Source organism: Pocillopora verrucosa, chromosome 11 (genome assembly GCF_036669915.1).
Source record: "Pocillopora verrucosa isolate sample1 chromosome 11, ASM3666991v2, whole genome shotgun sequence".
In the NCBI taxonomy this organism is placed as follows: Eukaryota; Metazoa; Cnidaria; class Anthozoa; order Scleractinia; family Pocilloporidae; genus Pocillopora; species Pocillopora verrucosa.
This window is the reverse complement of record NC_089322.1, coordinates 11,586,044-11,593,218: the sequence shown is the minus strand read 5'-3', so window position 1 is coordinate 11,593,218 and position 7,175 is coordinate 11,586,044. Positions and strand designations below refer to the sequence as shown.

The window sequence follows — 7,175 nt, the reverse complement described above, 5'->3', positions numbered from 1 at the left end:
ATGTTAGTTAATAGTAGGTCACAACAACAAAGCATTATTTTAAAAGCGCGCTGAGAAGATTTCCGACAGTTGGACTTCAGACATTGTAATTGAGCAAGAATGGAAGATATGACAGAAAAGCTTAGCAATCTGGACGATAATGGTGATCAGCTTGGAAAGCATTTGGATTTAAGTGATGGAAGTACCCATAAACGATGCCATAATGAAAAGCGAAGCGAGCGAAGGGCGAGAACTGAGCGGCTTTTATCAGATATCAACAATGACCAGGTAAATAAATGATGGATTTGCAGTCTTTATAAAAATATAAAAGCTAGGAAATGTTGTCTGACGGCGTTTCGATGTTACTAAAATCATCATGAAGGAAAACGTGGCAATTTCTTCGTGATACTGGTCCATTATTTTACGCTCAAACTGGTGAGAAGTAAAACAATAAAATATGCATGCAATAGTATAAGTAATCATTAACATTGAAACGTCGAAACGACGCGGACATTAATTCTTTGTATTTAAAGACTGCAAATACTGGTATTTGTGGTCACTATAATTTAGATAGGGTTATTCCCGGCATCTGAAAGACAACCCTATAATTTGCAGATCAGTGGTAAATAACAGTGTTAAATATTTAACTATGCTTACCATTAATACAATTAAATTAAAACGGAAATGTAGAACGTGACGCAAGCAAAGCGTGGGGAAGAAAAAAAATGTGGGGGCTCCCTTGTGCGTGCGTCAAATGCAGACTATAAACCAGCAGACTTACTAGAAAATTGACGCGATTTAAATTATCGCTAAGTGAAGGCAAAATACTTTCTAATAAAATAAATAAATGCGAAAGGTGTGTTTTTTAATTTCAAACTGATGAAGAAAATTAACGCGGTGATATAAAGAAACGGAACTTGTAGAGAAAACAGCTACCAAAATCCAATCGTTAAGATACATTCCTCAAGCCCATAGATCTAGTAAAACTGTGAGTTTCTCGATCTAAGATGAAGTCACCTTTTATAAACTACTTCAGGGAAAAAAGAGAATGGAGATTGTAACATTGCAACAAAGCTGCACCCTAGAGCAAAATAGGGGTGTTATAGAAGAAGAATTATCGAGAGCAATTTCAGAGGAAAAGAAGCACAAGTTTCAAGGTCTGCTCTATGTCTTCGATCAACTATTTCTTCCGGTGCAAGATGCCAATGCTAAGACAAGAATTAGGTCTTCAATCCCCTTTCAAGAAGCATTAGAGTACTTTCTTGCGTTTCAACCTCATCACTCTGGAGCACCATCAAAATATCAGAGAGTTGCCTTTCGCGAAGCTTTACTTCATGAAAAACATGGTCTCAGGATCAATATCATTCGTATAACCGAGGGTTTTGAGCATGTCGCGCTCCGTCCTGACGAAGTCGACTTAGAGTCATTCCTTTTGGATATTTTTAGTGCTTGTAGTACTAAAAGTGGACATAGTGCTCTTGTTCTCGATAAGGAAACCGTGCAAGGTATCGTTACTACCATGGACTCAGAATGGGATAAAATTTGTCTTAGAGTTATATTGCGATCCATATTCTCTAGAGAAGAAATGACAGCCCTAGGCTTCGATCCTGACAATCTTCCGTTTATGACGGAGAGAGTTAAATTCGTTGTTGAAGAGGTAAAAAATGCTAATGAGGCAGCAGCCGACCTCGTTAGGTTGCGCTTAAATTCCAAGAAGGAAAAGCTGGAGAAGGAGATAAAAGAGAAAGAAAACCTTCTTCAAAAGAAAACAAATATTTGGTCATCCAAAACGTTAGAAAAAATCTAAAGTGAAGTACAAAAACTCAAGGAAAAAGTTGAAGACACAGAGGGGCTTCTTCACAGCTAGCCCACCGAAAGTAATTATCAGAGAAAACGCCAAATGCTCAAGCGCCAAGCTTCAAGCCTTATCGAATGTAATCGACTGAAGAGGCGAAAGTTGTCAAACCAAGGTCCAAAGCCAAAGCTAGATGAGGAAGATGAAGACTTCATTGCAAAGGCAATTGAGGATAAATCATCTTATCATGGTAGACGACATGATACGGTCCTCTATACCGGCCAGAGGGTGAAGAAGAAAAACCTTCTTTCAATTGCCAACTACCGACTAGCTCAACGTGGGAAGAAATTAATTCAATCCGCTACAACAGTATACAACAGGGCGAGACCGAGAAACAAAAGAAGTCTCCAAGCGAAGCGCCATTGTGGCAAAGGCCTATTTTGTTGGAAAAAGCCACCAAAAGGCGAAGAAAACACAAACGAAAACACTCACTACCAATGAGCACACGTAAAAAACATAAAAAGACGATTCTGGGGTGCCAGAAATTCCAGCGCGAGAAAGTTTTGTTTCATGAGAAGCACCGATGACAAGGCTTACCTTAGACCAGGTACATCTGAAGGTTTTGACAAAGCCAGAAATCTTAGGATCTTAACATTATCAGATCACACTAAAGCAAGGAAGTTGCCAAAGTACGACTGGCCTGAGAAAATGGTATATGTGACCCCGGGTTCTCACCGTGTTTTCACGAAGTCAAGTGTAATGAATGAAACTGAAGAGAAGCTGATAACTGAGGACGATCGCCACTATGTATTTGTCCGGCCCAAAGCAATAGTGGGATCGTCAGGCACTGTATGGGCCAGCGAAACGGTTTGTTTGCGACATGAGGATCCATCAGCTTTTGAGGTTGACGAACCGACACCTGGCAGTCCACAGTACTCACTGGGATTTCGTAAATGCTGCGCGCAACTACAAGATGACCTCTTTCTTTATTATGATATGACAGAGTCAGATGACCTAGACAAATTATCCGGAGAAACAGAAAGTAACTGTAAATTCTTCACTTACGAAAAAGAGAGAGCAGAACACTTGAAATTAAGGATTGACAATTTGTTGCAGTTTTACGAAGACACAGAAATGTCAGAGCACAATAGGGCTCTGTTTGCTAGTCAGATAATACCAGTCACGAAACGCATTTTAGATGCCATTGATGATCTGTTTAAAGAGGAAGTCGATTCCATGGAAAAAGATGCGAGAAAGGACAGGATTTTAAGGGTAACCAGTTCATGTAAACATGGTCTTGAAGTTCTTGGAGATCTCTGCCTTCCACCTGTAAAGCCACGATGGGCTGACCTTACAGATGCTGGTCCGGGCGTGGGAGTTTCCAACTACGAAGTTAGATTTTGAGACGCCGAGTTAGCAAGGGTTCACAATTCCGATTATAGAGTGCGATGTCATCGTTCGAGGGGCGACAGCGGGCAAGGTGAAGCCGAAAGGACAAACTCGGCAATTTCTGATGCTCTTGTGGATGGCGCAACTCTAGAGTGGGAAAAATATAGGAGATTTGAGGATCTTTCAGAAGAGGAAATCAAACAACTGTCTCTCCAGTCATATGAAGAGTATGAAAAGAAACGGATGGAGAAAAATGCCTGGTATGTCTGTAGTCAGGTAGCCGAGAGAATTGATGATGCCCCTGTCCTTAAAGATTACATCAAGAGCAAAGTAAGCGAGTCCCCTGATGAATTATTCTTTTTCAATTCTGTTTACCTCGACAACTATCGAGGTGCATCAGAACGAAACAAAGAGCAAGCGCCCGGTGCAGCATACTTCTGAAAGATCGAATCGTTTATGGAAGACCACTATATTCGTGGAGAACTTTTTATGGAATTCTGTCATGATGCCTGTAAAGAGTCAAGAGAAGAAAGTTCCAATCTCTGTTCCTGGTGTTCTAACAATAGATGGGTCGGTCCAGAAACGGAAAGAATTCCGCAACCTGTACCAGATTCAAACAATCCTGGACATTTCATGGATATCTATCAGACGGAATCGACGGGCAGGACACCAGATGATTACCTTCCAAGAAAATGTATTAAAGATCTGTACGAGGAACATTCTGACAGTATCAGAAACGATCAGGATACCATGAAGAGCTTCTGCTCAAAATATAATGTGGAAGAGAAGCACGTCATTGCATATGTTAATCATTTGAAGGATATTGAGATCCGAAAGGACATCAGAACAAGAGCAGCTCAGGAGCGAAGAAGGCAAGAGGCCGAACGAACATACAAGGACTTTCAATGGGATAACCTCATCGAGGGTGGCAAAGTTGAAAAGTTGCGGGTAAGAGAACTAGACCTGTATCTCAACAAGCATGGTTTGACAACTGTGGGTCGGAAACTTGACAAAGTGAAGGCCATTCGATGTCACTATTACCGACAGAATAAAGAGACTGTGATAACAGGAGAACTGTCGAGTGATGAAGATGACGTGGAATCCGAGGATGAAGAATCCGAAAGTGGAGAGGCAGAGAGCGACGATGACTATGTTTTCGTGGATTTGGATGAACAGCCTGAGATTGGCACTTCCTCGACAATTCAGTTCGTATCTGATGAGCAAATATTTACCGTTGTGGTTCAAGGTCCATGAGACGTAAGTACCACTATTAAAATATCACTTGCATATTCAAAAAGTTATTTGGCGGCGGCTGGGAGAAAAGGGGGGGGGATCATGAAACTTTCCACTACCGATAAGGGGGGATCTCTAAAAAACTAGATACTCTACGGGGGGATCAGGTAAATGCTCCAATGTGACAACAAAAATACTCCGACCCCCCCAGGCGATAAATAATGACCGGTCCCTTAAGCTGGTTAGCTAAAATGCTTTAACTTTTTTAATGTCATCTCGTGAGACCTTCTTGGAGTGTCTATATGACACTTTGACAAATCCTGACTTTCTTTTTGGATAGTGTGACTTTAAATCCAACAAACACACTAGCAACTTGGAACTCACTAAAATTTACCAATAAAAGTTCTTTTTTCTTCAGTTCCACAAACTCAACTAAAATTTGCCTTTTGAAAACTTTTTAAGAAGCACTAGCTGGTGAGCTAAAATGGTTTAATTTTTTTAATGTCATCTCGTGAGACATTTTTGGAGTGTCCATTTAACACTTTGACAAATCCTTTCTCTACAAGTGCTTCAGCAACTATCTTCACTAGATCATTCTTCTCTTTCTTTTTTGTTGTAATTTTAAGAGCTTTTGCTGAAGACTGCAGCTGGGTTCGTGAAATTTGAGATATTTGAATTGCATTAAAGGCCACGCACACAACCAACTTGGCAGTATCCTCATCAAGATCTACGAAAGATTACAAAAAAATAGAGCTTTCATTAAAAATAGAGTGGGATCCACCATTGACTGTTCACTACACCTAGTGTAAAATTACAACCTTCTGATACACCTTGGATGTGTACACTCCTCTGAAACAATTTCATTACATTTGGGGGGCAAATGTTTTTTTGGGGGCATGCAGATATATTTTACAGTGTAATGCATACCCTCGTTTTCATCGGATTCTTCTACACTTTCTGTGTCTCCAGAGTTATTTGTCTCTTCAGAGTCTCCAATCTCTTCATGATCAGCACTTGATCCACTAGCTGAACTTGAGCCACCAATATCATTATCAGTACTATGCTGTCAGAACTTGTTCCTTGATCCACTTTCCTTTTAAGAGTCCGTTTATCCGGCTGCAATGTCAAAAAAATCATGTAAATGGTTGTACAGAAACATGAGCTGTTTTTTTTTCATCATAATTTGTTAACTTATATGGGTTTAAGTTAGTAGCAATATGTTCATTTAGATGTTCTTTGTTGTAAAGCAAACAAAATCTTTTCCGTAGGTTCAAGCTCCTTCCAAATTAAGGTCTGCATGCATGAATAAGAAATAATTGGTCAATATATAAAAATTAATGTTATTGACATTAAGCTCACCTGAGAATAGTCATGTCCTCTCCTTTTATGTCTCCTTCTTTCATTAAGAACGTCTAAGATATGTTGTTTGATACCCTCTTTGCCAAAGTTTAAAGGTGGAAACGAGCAATCCTCCTTGAGGTCATTAACAAGATCATTCAACTCGTCAACAGCGACCTTGTTCTTCTTAAAATTCGGGATGTCATTCCCAGGCCATCTATTAATTGCCACAGTTCTGATAGCTTTTCTCCTAATAAGGAAACTGATTTAAAAAAATTGTGGAAATTTATATCCAATATTTAAGACAACCATTCATGCATAGATTTATTAAATTGTGACGGTTTGAAATACAAATACTTCCTCCTTGTTCGAGAAACTACTGCTACATTATGCATTTAAATTTGTTTTTAAACACTTCGAGCAAATGCAATCGGTTGAAAAATTTCTGTAATGAAGTTAGAAAATACAGTAAAAAAGGACACATTCCTGACAGTTACTTACTTGGTCTTGTAAATTCTTCGTGCAGTTTCACTTATTTGCAGCAGCTGCGCTTTGGAGGGCTTTTTGGGTTTGATTGTCGTCACTTCAAAACCAGTGGACCCGCTCTCGGCTGAACTATTGACCACGGAGCTTAATTTTAGCTGGTCGGCAACTGTAAGAAGGCCGCAGGCTTCGTACTGTTCTTGGGATGCACGTTTAGAGAGAAGGACCAAGGATTTTCCATCAACCTTTTGGGCCTTTTGCATAAAATCAAAATGAGCAGTAAGAAAAATTGTTTAAACTTAAATTGTATGAACACATCTGAAAAGTTATGTACCCTACACAATGTATTCGATGCAACAAGCTGCACAATTACGTGATGTCCACTTTCATAACTCTGGGAAACCTTACCAATTCATAAAGAACATCTCCATTTTCAACAAGAATTCTGCATATGATATATTATTTCCTGCTTTTCGAACATATTTGAAAATTGGAAAAGTGTCATAATCAATGGAAAATTATTGGGGAAGTTCATTGGGGACATTTTTAACGTACAATTATTTCGCGCCAAAACCAAACTAGTATCAACCTGTATCAACGCAATGCAAAATCAGTTCCCGAAATGACAAATTCTGTGTTCACTGTGAGAAATTGTTAAAAATCCTTCCAGCTTTATCACGGTAAGTTAAAATAGTATAACAGACAATAAATAAAGGGAATTTAGGCCATTTCAATTCACTGTAAAATACATGTGTAAGATTCAGTGACGAAATCTACAAATCGATTCTGACACTTGTTGAACGTACCTTCGAACTTTTCCGCTACTTCAGTATTGAAGTGCTTTTCTATTAAAATGAACACTTCACGAACATCCATTTCTTCCACTGGTTTTTTGGCGTTCATTATGTCACGATTTATTCGTAGAACTAAAGACCTAATAGCTTCCCAATTTGTATAA

The 7,175-nt window shown here is 39.2% G+C and overlaps 2 pseudogenes; one reads left to right on the top strand and one right to left on the bottom strand.

Moving 5' to 3' along the window:
• Positions 1-2,770: 2,770 nt before the first annotated feature.
• LOC131782939 (uncharacterized) lies at positions 2,771-4,417 on the top strand (annotated as a pseudogene).
• Positions 4,418-4,875: 458 nt separating this feature from the next.
• Positions 4,876-7,120, bottom strand: LOC131792429 (uncharacterized; annotated as a pseudogene).
• Between the last annotated feature and the right edge of the window lie 55 nt (positions 7,121-7,175).